Here is a 12,806-nt window from a genome sequence, read left to right as displayed (position 1 = left end):
ATCAATAGCCTTGAATGAGGCATTGATTTCTGTAGCTTTTCAGGGCTGAAGCAGAGTGGCATTCTCTGCCACACACACGTTTCTTTCATGAGAACCACACATTTGAGTTATTAACATGTATTTCCCCCCCGTCAATGTACACATGGCATTTTAGGAATTAGTTGCCACAGGGGAGTGGTTTTAAAATTATTTCTAGAAGATAAGGAACATGATAGGGGCTAGCTTTCGGAGTTACATTCTGCTGTAAAAAAATCTCTTTCTGAACATAAGTCAGGAAAGAGATATTCTGGGACCAGATCCTGGCGTAAATGAAGTCAATGAAACTGCACCAATTTACACAGCGGAAGATGTGGCCCTCTGAATATATCATAGGTGCCCCGCTGTCATGCCAATAAGATATTTATTCACTCAGTGCTATTGCTCTTTTGATAAACAGTTGAAAAAGGTGCTGTATAAGCCAAAGCCATCGCCGGGCAGAGCAGCACAGTGTGTTTGACTGTGGATGGGAGCCGATAATTATGAGAATACAAGAAAACAATTGGCATGGTATATTCAAACTACAGGTGTTGTAACGGTACCATAATATGAGTAAAACCATCTACAGATTTGCCTCTGCAGACTGATAAAAACAAGAACATTGCCAGCTCCATGGAGACAGGTGAAACTACAAGGAAAACTGCTTAAATATCTGGATACAGACTCAGAGAAGGTTGCTATGGGGCTAATTAAATGGTTCCTGTGAGCTTTTCCACTAGTTCTCCTTACATTGCTAAAGCAACTCCATGGTATAGCTCCTCTCTCTAGTGTAGCTATAAGGGTAGGGTCAGATTAGGGCTTACTCATCTTGATGCTCAGTTTCTCACGCAAGCAGCCCCATGGCAGGCAATAGGAATAAGGGCTCATGAAAGTGAGTAAAGAGCTCACAGCTTGACCCTTAGAGAAGCAGCATGAGATCTACCAAAATCCCAAGGATGGATTTTCCAAAGTCCACACGTTCCCTTGCAAGTCATTCAGTTTTGTGTTCCGAAATCACTTAGGCAAGTGGGAGAATCCCACCCCTAATTCTCCTATTGTTACTTTTCTTTGTTTATTTATAATCGTGCAACTAACGTGACGATTGCTGCCATCACATTGTCACTCTGCTTGTGTTACAGCCCCTCACCCTGCTCTGTTTCTGCCTTGTCTGCCTACACTGTAAGCAATTTGGGGCAGGTACGGTCTACCTGTCTGTGTTTGTACAGCGCCTAGCACAATGGGGCCCCGTTCTGGGTTGATCCTTAGACACTACCATAATAAACACCACTAATAATAGTAGTAGAATCACTTGTGAATCTTTGGGTGCTGATGTGCCTCCATGAATGTGGACTTGTTTAAACCAGGGAAATTTGCACCAGCTTCATGCAAACCCTACTATAGACACACTGCACTGGTGCAAAGCAGGGTAAGTCACTTGTGGAAGCTCACTGTTTTCCAGGAGTGCAGCATATCTGTGTTGGGGGTTTGCACTGGTGCAAAAATCCCCCCACGTAGAGCCAGGGTCTCTCTCTTATTCATAGCTGTGACACCTGATATTAAATCCCCTAGGGCCCAATCTGCCCTCACCAGCCCCGTGGGAACTAGATTGGACTTGGCGGCTAAATTCTGCCCTCAGATATGTGCATGCGGCAGCTCCCCTTGAAGTCATTCCATATGCACAGAGGAATAACCAAGATCAAGATCCAAGTCATTAAGATTTTTTTCCTCTGTCTCTCTCTTTTTAAAAGTGTTATTTAATTGCTAAGTACATTTAAAAGGGGGAAGGGGAAAAAAAGAGAGAGAAAAATCCTAAAGGACTGTCTCTTTATCTCATAAATTGGCATAAATAGAGGGTAGTTTCCCTGGTATAAGTGAAATCAGAATCAGGTCCTAAATACGTACAAATCAGCGTAAATTTCAAACATATAGTAATGAGAATAGCCGGGGTCTTGCAACTGCTTTGCTTAGCTTCTTTTAATTCCACTGCCCTTCTAAGCCAGACACGCTGCTATATTTATTCCTTTATTAAACACTCCCCATGACCTAAAAGAGATGTACAAAATAGATTAAAAAACAACCTAATGGTAGAAAAGTTAAATTTTAGCTTTAAAAATTTGGCCCCTTTAACTTAAAGTTAAAAAAAACCCAACACCACAAAAGTCCCACTCTTAATCTGTTTGGGGGCCTCCATGAGTTTCCATAGCACTTTACAAAAGATCTTTATTGAAGAAAGGATTGGACAAACTTTCCTTATATGTGTGGCCCTAGTCATTAATTGCCCCTATCTTCTTTACTAAGGCCTTATTCCTATGTAAATACCCATGCATAATGTTACAGGCTATTGTTAGGCTAGCGCCAGTCAGTCGCCACTTATATGCATTTTTATTTCAATCCGCTGCGCAGAGAATGAAAAGATGTCTGGACTTAAGCTGTTTACCAACTGGGCCAAAGCTGCAGAGAGGCAGAACTGAAGAAAGCACCAAGCAACTGCAGGAACATGCTTTGACAATGCAAGCAGCCATTTTCAGTTGAGTTATTAACCTACCCTGAAACTCTTCTAATCTACGCCTTCTTTGAAAGAACAAATGTGCTGAACCAAACATGAATGAGCCAGAACTATTAAGAGAGAAATCCTCTAAAGGACTATTGAGGGCAACATAGGTTTGTAATCATTTTGTCTCAGTTGCTCGCTACCAACATTATCAAGGATGATCATGCTTGCTCAGTTGTGGCGGATTGTCTCATAATTAAACGACAGTGCTGTACTGTAAAAAGAACATGCAGAAAGACAGGCGATGCCGAGGGCTTTAAAGCCCTCCGCCAATAGAAATGTGGGGAAATGATAATAAATTCCACATGAATGTAGAAAACTGCACCAAAAATCTGAATCTTCTCTTAAGAAAAACACCAAACCAAAAAACTAAGCCATCTTCCGTCTCATTTTTTAATGTAAATCTGTCAATATGTATTTTATACTTTGTGGATCCTCTGGGCAATAAGATATCATGAAAATAAAGAAGTTCCCATCCCATGTTTTTTTTTTTAAAAAAAACAACCACCTTACAAATGTGCTGCAGGCTACTATATTTGCAGTGACTTAATGGCACCACAATCTACATAGTAGAGTATTAGCCTTAAGAAACTCTTGACTATTTGCATGCATATTAGAATCCAGTGAGTGCTTAATAAGTGCATATATATGACAGAGGAAACATCTCATTGCATAGTTAGAACTACAAAAAAACAGCGAGGAAGGCAAAGTCTCCAGTTAATTACCATTACAATGCAATCAAGTACAACAGTCATAGCTGAAAACCTTTTCTATTAAGGCTGCTAGGCTCAACCTTGTCTCTGCAGGTCAGCTGAAGCACTGATAACCTTTCCCGCAGACAAATACATGTAAAATTGGCTCATCTAATTAAAAGCTCAGGGAGGTGTAGAGAAATACCAGCACATTGAGTCTGGGCAAATGAGTATTCCCTCCAGCTGATGAAGCTACAATATGTTGCTACTGTTTGCTCTGGAAGGAAACTGAGTCACTTAACATTTCAATAGGTTAATCAATTGACAATTAAATGGAGAAATTGGTTAACCCTGCCACAATTAACATGACACTCCATTAAGTACACTTTCTAATTGCCACAGTTGTGAGCGAAAATTAAAGACTATGTCAAAGCATCTAAAATGGGTTGTACGATTTTTTGTGGTGGTTAAGAAAATGCTGGTAGCTGAAAAGCTTGGTGATATTTTTATACATTAGGTGGAGTGGGGGAAATTCAACCAGCAGCTCTATTTTCAACCACAGGTTTCTAGGGTTCAAAAATGCTTGTAAATTTAAATCATCCAATTGTTTTAATGTATAACTGTTTGTGACAGTTAAAGAAATTAAAAATACTAAGAAAGGGTGACTAAAGAGGTATCTGTCCAGAGGTGACATGTCCATGTTCACACCAAACTAGGGATGAGGAAATCAGATCCAGTCAAACCTTCACCTGTCTCTATAATCAAAGCTTTTCAGAGGTTAAGACTCTAAACTGCAACCGCAATTTCTAGTTTTGGCCCAAGACCCCTGGCAGAAGTTCTAGTAGACCTCAAGAGTGAAATCTTGGCTCCACTGAAGTCAACGGGAGTTCTGCCATTGACTTGGCTGGAATCAGGATTTCATTTCCCAAAGGAGGATGGTCTTGTGAGAATTAGGCAATACGGGTTCAGTTCTTGGCTTTGCAACAGACTTCGTTTGTGACCTTAGGCAAATGATGCAGGCTCACAAAAAGTTTTAGATTAAACCAATCAGATGATCTCTCTGTATTTCCATTGCCCCCCCCAGCTCCCCAAAATGGCAATAGTAATACAGTAGAACCTCAGAGCTCTGAACACCTCAGCTATGGAGGTTGCTTGTAACTCTGAAATGTTTGTAACTCTGGTGTCAGACCTCGGAGATTCTACTTGACTTCCAGTCTGTTATGTCTGTTCAGAGTGTAGGTGTATGTGCACTGACCAGCATGTAGGAGCCCTCGTGTTCCTGAAATACATCCAGTTTCTATCGGTATCCATTATTTCTGTTGGAAAACCAGTAACCCCAAGAACCAGACTTACTGCTCTGTACAAAACATAGTGCCACGGGGAACCAGCTGAGAAATTTCAACTGGAATTTCCACTCTGGAGAGGAAGCTGAAGTGTGGGGAGATCACGGGGAATGCTGTTAAGGTGCCATCGACTCCTTTGGGCTGTGGAACCGGCCCCTGTGGTTGTGGAGCCCACCCGCTCCACAGGAGAGAGCTTATCCCCCTTTGGAGCTCCTCAGTTTGGCAGGACCCTACTTTCTTGTGGATCCAAGACCACTGTCAGCTAAATTCTGCCTCATCCTTATGTGGGTGACCCATGGAGGCCAATAGTCCCCTTCCTACAACAGGCCAAGCAGAACTGTAGTCTCTGCACAAAATGCTGTTCTCTGTCTATTCCTGTGTGGTTCAGAGGCAGGTCAAGGTCTCCTGGGGCCGTGGGCCAGAGTAAGGGAAGGGGCCCCGGCACTGGAACCATGGCCCTGCCTCACCCCGTCCACTGTGTCCCCGACCCCATTTCGCCTCTTCCCCCTGAGACCCCGCCTCTGGCCTGCCCTTCCCTTTGGCTCCGCCCTCATTTTGCCCATGGCCCTGCCTCATTCCATCCCTTCCCCTGTAGCCCTGCCCCCATTCCACTCACAGCTCCTCCCCATTCTTCCCCTTTCCCTGCGGCCCTGCCCGCTCCTTTCTGCTCCTCCACCCCCGCTGCAGCACCCAGTCCGGAGAAGCTCTGTGCCCCTGCTGTGGCCCCGGGGTCAGAGCGGACAGTGAGAGCTTCTCCAGCCCTGGGGCCATGCAGGGGGAGATTTTTCCGGAGGCCCCAAATTGTCTGGGGCTCCTGGGCATGAACCCTGTCGGTAATCCATCATTGGGGTGGGTACATGATGCCCTTAGGGTCACGGAGATGTCTGGGAGCAGTCAAGGCCAAAGGCTCTGCTGCCCCTTTCAGAGCTGGCCAGCTACATGTGGGGCAAAAAGCCAAACCCATAAAGCCTTGCAATAGTCGGTTTGCTGCCTTGGCATGCCTAAGAGCTGAGGCAGAGCAACGTCCTAGCTCTTCACTGCCCCCAATACAGGCCTTTGCCTACAAGGCATGGTCCAGCCCCGCGAGAGTATATTCTGTGCCTTACAGACTCCACAGGTGCAACCAACTGAGCTTGTAAACTCTGCAAGTCCAGGCGCTCGTAATCTCCTTAAGCCGAATAGCTCAGCATCATCAACTGGTCTTTATTTTCCTTGAAAAAAACATGGAAAGACAAACGGTTAAATGGAAGGTCACAATTTTAAGTGCACAGAAGCTAGGAAATGATTTAGCTGCATTGCACATATGCTGTTTTTTCTATTCCAAATGTGTCCTTAAGATACACCTCTACCCTGATACAACGCGACGCGATAAAACACAAATTCGGATAGAGCGTGGTAAAGCAGCGCTCTGCGGGGGGTGGGGCTGCATGCTCCGGCGGAGCAACCGTCAGCGGGTCTGGCTCCTACACACTGCTCTGAGCGGCGTGTTAAGGGTGCCGGGCCAGGGCTGAGGGGTTGGATAAGGGGCAGAGGGTCTCGGGGGGCAGTCAGGGGACAGGGAGCAGAGGGGGTTGGATGGTTTGGAGGTTCTGGGGGCGGGGCAGTCAGGGGATGGGGAACAGGGGCATTGGATAGGGTGTGGGAGTCCCAGAGGGGCTGTCAGGGGGTGGGGGTGTGGATAGGGGTCAGGGCAGTCAGGGGACAGGGAGCCGGAGGGGGTTGGATGGGTCAGGGATTCTGAGGGGGTCAGTCAGGGGGCGGGAAGTGACTATTAATAACGGAAATGCTCGAGGCCAAAGCAAGTTCGATATAACGCGGTTTCACCTATAATGCAGTAAAAAATTTTTGGCTGCCGAGGACCGCGTTATATCTAGGTAGAGGTGTATTAATGTCTTTAGGGGCAAGTGTATTACCCACCCAATAAATAGGATTCATAGCTTCATTGAATTTAAGGCCAGAAGGAACCATTGTGATCATCTAGTCTGACTTCCTGAATAACAGAGGCCACAAAACTTCTCCCACTGACTGCTGCATCGAGCACAATCAACCCAAGCACAAGCTATGGGGATGAGTTAGCATTGCTATGCAACTCTGTTAACTGCTTCATTTTCCCGCATTGGGGCATTTAAATCCAGAGCCAATATAGCAAAGCCAATGTGACGGCTGCTTTTTTTTTTCCTGCAATCAAAGCCAGTGAATATGAGCCAAGACCCCCCCTCGGCAAAGATATTCAACCCGTCTACTGAAAGTAAACCAGGCTCTGATAGTAGCCTGGGAAACCCCTAGTCTGAGAAATCAACAATAGTTTCTACTGCTTCTCATTCTCCACAGGGCAAGAAATCTCCATCGGAGCCTTACGGAGTTGGGGACATAGGTGTGAAGGGGAAAGGATCTTGTCGCAACGGAGCCGAAACCACCAAAAATTGAAACAAAGACAGGAGAAAAAAGGGCAACCCCGAGGCTGCAACAAATTGCAGTAGGAGCCATAACAACTGGCTCCAGTTTAGGGAGGGTCATAGCGGACCACAAGCTAAATATGAGTCAACGGTGTAACCTGTTGTAAAAAAAGCAAACACCATTCTGGGATGTATTAGCTGCAGTGCTGTAAGCAAGACACGATAAGTAGTTGTTCTGCTCTACTCCATGCTGATTAGGCCTCAGCTGGAGTATTGTGTCCAGTTCTGGGAGCCACATTTCAGGAAAGATGTGGACAAATTGGAGACAGTCCAGAGCAGAGCAACAAAAATGGTTAAAGGTCTAGAAAATATGGCCTATGAGGGAAGATTGAAAAAATTGGGTTTGTTTAGTCTGGAGAAGAGAAGACTGAGAGGGGACATGATAATAGTTCTCAAGTACATAAAATGTTGTTACAAGACAGAGGGAGAAAAATGATTCACTTTAACCTCTGAGGGCAGGACAAGAAGCAATGGGCTTAAATTGCAGCAAGGGAGGTTAGGAAGTTTTTCCTAATGCCCAGCCTAACTATCAGGGTGGTTAAGCACTGGAATAAATTGCCCAGGGAGGCTGTGGAATCTGCATCATTGGATATTTTTAACAGCAGGTTAGACAAACACCTGTCAGAAATGGTCTAGATAATACTCGCTCCAGACATGAGTGCAAGGGACTGGACTAGATGACCTCTTGAAGTCCCTTCCAAGCCTATGATTCTGTGATTCTATGCTTTCTCCCACCACTGGGTCCTAAGACAAGTGGATAATGGACCCACCAACAAGTAAGACCCTCAATATCTAATATTTATACTGATTTTTCTAAGTAAAGGTTTACAATGCAAAGTTTTACTCTTGGGGTAATTCTGCACCACTGCGCAAGTGCAGAATTAATGTGCGCTGCAGATTTTACTCTTTCCCTGCAGAAAAATTGATTCACATGCCCCTCCCAGGCAGCAGTTGCAGGGCCGGATCTGGTTCAGACGTCGGGAGCAGCCAGGGGAGATGCAAATCACTGCCTTGTGGGGCAGGGCTGGACTCTCTGTCCCTTTCACTGACGATTGAGGTGCTCCTGGAGCTGGGGATGGGCAGGGTTGGGGACACCCTGACTGGTGGCTCCTACCATGCACCTGGATCAAGTTGCTAGACCCAGCTGGGCTGCAGGGGGATGGGACTTCCTCTTCCCATGCACGGGCTGCTCCCAGGGATGCATCAGACTCACCTCCGGGAGCCCGGGTCCCTCCACCTGCCTGGGGTGGGGGGCCTCAGAGCAGCCCCTGGCCTGTGTCCCCACCCCTGCAGACCTCCCGGCCAGGGTAGGTGGAGGGTCTGTGGCTCCCCACAGCTGTCTGGGCTTCCTGGGCCTGGCTCCAGCTTCCAGCCTGGCTGGGGGCGGAGCCTTCAGGGGGAAAAGGAGGGGCAGAGGGAGGGGCTCATGGTGAAAAATGGATGGGCCAGGCCCGTCCACTTTCAAAAGTGGGAGGGCCATGGCTCCTTGGCCCCCTTGTTCTGGCGCCCCGGTCAGGATTTTACCCAGTGTGCAAATGCTTTCATGCTCTGAGATGGGCAAGGCCAAACAATGCAATATTTCTCATTATAGCTAAAAACAAAAGAAAACCCAGCACTTCAGGACCTTCTGGAGGTGGAAAACAAAGTCTGGTCATGCTACTGCTGAAGTCAATGGGAGGTTTGCTATTGACTACAGTGGGCGCAGCCTAACATATAGTTCTAATTGCTAACACTTTCTTTCTAATTATAGCTCAGTTTGGTTAGGATTTTCCTACAATCCCTTGTTTCCCCTAAAGCAAACACCAGAGCACATTCTAACCCCAGTGGGGACGTTTATTAATAACCCCCTTGGCAAATAAGAAAAAAAATCATTATGCTTTATTAGGCACTAACGTATTTCCCTACAGCAAATGCTAATTGATAAAGCCAATCAGACATTATGGGGCAATTAATTTCAGGATGAAAATAAACATGAGAGCAAAACCAAAACAGGATCATGTAGCATATGCACCATCTTCAAGCTTTTTGTGCACATCGGCCATGAGAAAATGAGAAATGATTTGAAATAATCTGCATCCATTGTAAAATGAGAAAATGAATGGGGTATGGAACAAATGATTCTTACTTTGCACCCCCAAAAGGTACAGTGGTTGCACTTTTAAAAGATTTGACCCATTTTGAAAGATTCTACCAGTTGGGGAGACGTTCCCTCTACACAGAATGGGGATTGTTCCTGGTTTTCTCTCTTAGAACAGACATCTGTCTATTTTGAAATAAAATAAATGTTGGGAACGATCCCACATTCTTAAATGAAATCCCAATCTTAAAGCAAAAACTGAAATATGATTATTTTTAATAAATGTATAAGAAAAATGGAAAACCAAACTAATTCCTGTCATGCAGCCTCTACTTTCAAAACATGAATTAACTATCTGGAGATAGGAAAAAAAGTTACTTAAAACAGCCTTGCAACACCATAAGGTCTTGGGGCAAGGATTGTCCTTTTGTCATGTGTTCATACAGCTCCCAGCACAATTGGGTCCTGGTCTGTGACTGGGCTCCTAGGCACCAGTGTGATACATATAATAATAATGATTAAAATGAAAATGTAACAGCCCAGCCACAAAATCTACACACCAACCCTTTACTAATAGAAAGATGGTAGTGGGGAAATTGATATTTTATTCATTCACCAATCAATATTACTTGCCCCCATTCAAGCAGGGCAGTAGAATTTTGTAAGCTAAGGGCTGGTTTACATTACACATTTAAATCAACATAAGGCAACTTATGCCGACCTAAAGTGTCTACACTACAGTCTTCCTCCCACTGATGTAAGTGCCCTGCTACAGCAACATAATAACTCCACCTCCATGAGAGGCATAGGGCTTCTGTCGCTGTGTTTCGGGCGACGCAGAGTCTGTATAGACGCTATGTCTCTAACATCGGCTGTTAGCTGTCTTGTCAATTTCATGGCAGGAGCGGCTGGGAATATAGGTTGATTTACAATTCTAGTGTAGACATATCCTAAATTAAAACACAAATGAAAAAGCAAAGTAGGATGATGTAAAACATAAAGGAAGTGCTAGGGAGAGGCTGTGTGGCCTACTAGATAAAGCACTAGATGGGGACTCAAAAGACTTGGGTTCTATTCTTACCACTAGCAAGCAGGGTGACTTTAGGCAAGCTACTTCACTGTTGTGTGGCTCTGTTTTCCCATCTGTAAAATGGGCTTAATGAAACTGACCCCCTTTGTAAAGTGCTTTGTAATCTGCTGACGAAAAGCACTATAAAAGTTAAGTATTATTTTGATTCCTACTCTAATTTTTAAAGTATAACAACTTTTAAACCAGCATCAAGTATAAGTTTGTAAAATATCATCCAGTTAAAGGTGTTCTGTGGGTCTTGTGTAGATAGATGCCTTGCACTGCTAAAAGGCATCCATGTCTTTTGCTTTACTCTTACCTCAGTCTGATGCAGGGAACTTAATGATCCAAACTCTAGAACAGCTCAGAATATGTTGGAATAATGAGGCTGCTGTTGATAAATGGTATGGTCAATTGCTTGATCCCACTTTGGTTTGTTATGAAGTATACCCAGGAGACCAAATAACCAATGTCAGTCAGGTTTACTGCTATAAGCCAATAATGATACAGTACTGGGAAAAGGTTCAGTACGATACTAGTCTCTGGGAAGCGATGTTACATTCCCGTTATGCAGAAGGTGTGCTCTCCAAGACACACATTTCACCTGGTATTATTTATATGATGATTTTACAAGTTATACATCTCTGTACATGTCATTAAAATCCAACCCATTGGTTTGTCCCACTTCTATAACTTCTTGTTCTTGTTCCTTCCTTATCTTTGTTTTGGATACTAGCATTCCAGGTACTGCTCCGAGAAGGTACCTCCCTAGTTTGTACTAAGACATAGAACGAATGTATCTTGATTTTGACAAGTTTCCTAACCGCTTATGCCAAATACTTACTTCAGCAAATGTAAGGAATTATGGGATTCTTAGCATAAGTGAACAGGACTATGGTTTAGGCCATTTTAGGCGATATCACTGTTACAATATGTGTGCTTAATATTATTGGTGCTTAATGCACACTGATAGATAGATAGATAGATAGATAGATAGATAGATAGATAGATAGATAGATAGATGGTGTATCATATATATTATTAATATGAGATGGATAGATAGATGCTAGCCAACATATACTAGGCAACACACCTTCAAAGGTCAATGTTTATGAAAGGGGTCTCACATTTGGCACTGTCCCTCCACTTTATATGTTTGAGCTAAACCCACTCAGAGTCCCTTCTAATCCATATGATTCATTTCTTGCAAAGGGACGACACCGTGATAAGATTACACTCGTTCAGATACTAACTACAGCTTACTGATTAAATTAAAATATATGAACCATTGGGAGAACCCAAATCTACTTTAACAAATGTACCCACCAAGGGGCAGGGGGATTCTTGGAGTAGTTAAATCAGGATTGGACGTCTTTCTAAAAGACACGCTGTAGTTTAACCACAAGCGATAGGCTTGATGCAGGAATCACTGGGCGAGGATCTATGGCGTAGGTGAGTCTAGATGAGCATAATGGTCCCTTCTGGCATTAAAATCTTTGATGGTAACTAACTTCTTTGTTCTATATAATCGCAACTAAGCTGTATTAGAGACTAACCAACCATACTTCTCTTCCCTTGCATAAGAAAATATACTGGTACGTCCCCAATGCCATATGCTGCAAATGAAATTTCACTGTATTTTATGGCTGAAATGATCATTTCAGCATGGGATGGGAGGGAAGGGTGTGAATTTACAACACATGATTTCCAAATTGTTCTAGTAAACAAACAAGAACAAAGTTTCCAGCTTGCTTTCCCTTTATTTTCTTTTGAGGGCAATGCACAATCAGAAGGGCCGCGACAGGATCATCTATCTCTAACTATTCTGTCTAGGGTTTTCTATGCACCCATTGCGATGGTATCTGAGCACCGTGTGACTAAAATAGCTTTACCCTGTTGCCTAGTTCATTAGTATTCAATATTATTTTGACCTAGTGACAGGTCTGCAGGTGGCCTACGCAAGGTCACACAGCATTCTCCTGTCGGCTCCCATAACATTACTTTCTGCCCTGTGGCAGAAAAAGGGACCCTGCTTCTCTTCCTATTTTATCACAAGGCACTTCACAGGAATGAGCAGCAGCATAGAGGATGCCTTTATCGTGTTTCCATACAGACAAGTTGCAAGGGCTGGCTCCAGATTCTCTAATTCTCTTGGACTCTCAACAACTCAGATCTTGCATGGCTCTCTAGAAAAATCAGCGGCCCCAGAGAGTTGGGAGAAGTTATTGGGGCAGTTTCTTCAGCTCCTTTTCTTTCTGATAGGAACAAGGGCTACCGATGGCCTTGCCAGAAATCTAGATTGCTCAATTTGTGGTCTTGCTGGTCAGGCAACGGCTGTCTCCCCATCCACCCTTGCAATATGCCTTTGAGACATAACATTCTGTTCTTGGCTAGCTGGAACTCTTGGTCTTTGCAGGGTAATTGGGGAATCCATGTTCTAAGGGTGATGAGAATAAGGAGGAGTGCTAATCAGAAGGATCCTTGTCACCCAAGTGCTACAAGGTACCTGGGACCATATAGGCAAATAAACAGGACTACATCCTATTTAGGACAGTCTTCAGGGTGATGATTTGGGGGGCATTTTGCTTGGGAAAGCTCCTCCC

This window comes from Lepidochelys kempii, chromosome 6 (assembly GCF_965140265.1).
Source record: "Lepidochelys kempii isolate rLepKem1 chromosome 6, rLepKem1.hap2, whole genome shotgun sequence".
Taxonomy (NCBI): Eukaryota; Metazoa; Chordata; order Testudines; family Cheloniidae; genus Lepidochelys; species Lepidochelys kempii.
This window is presented reverse-complemented; position numbering follows the sequence as displayed.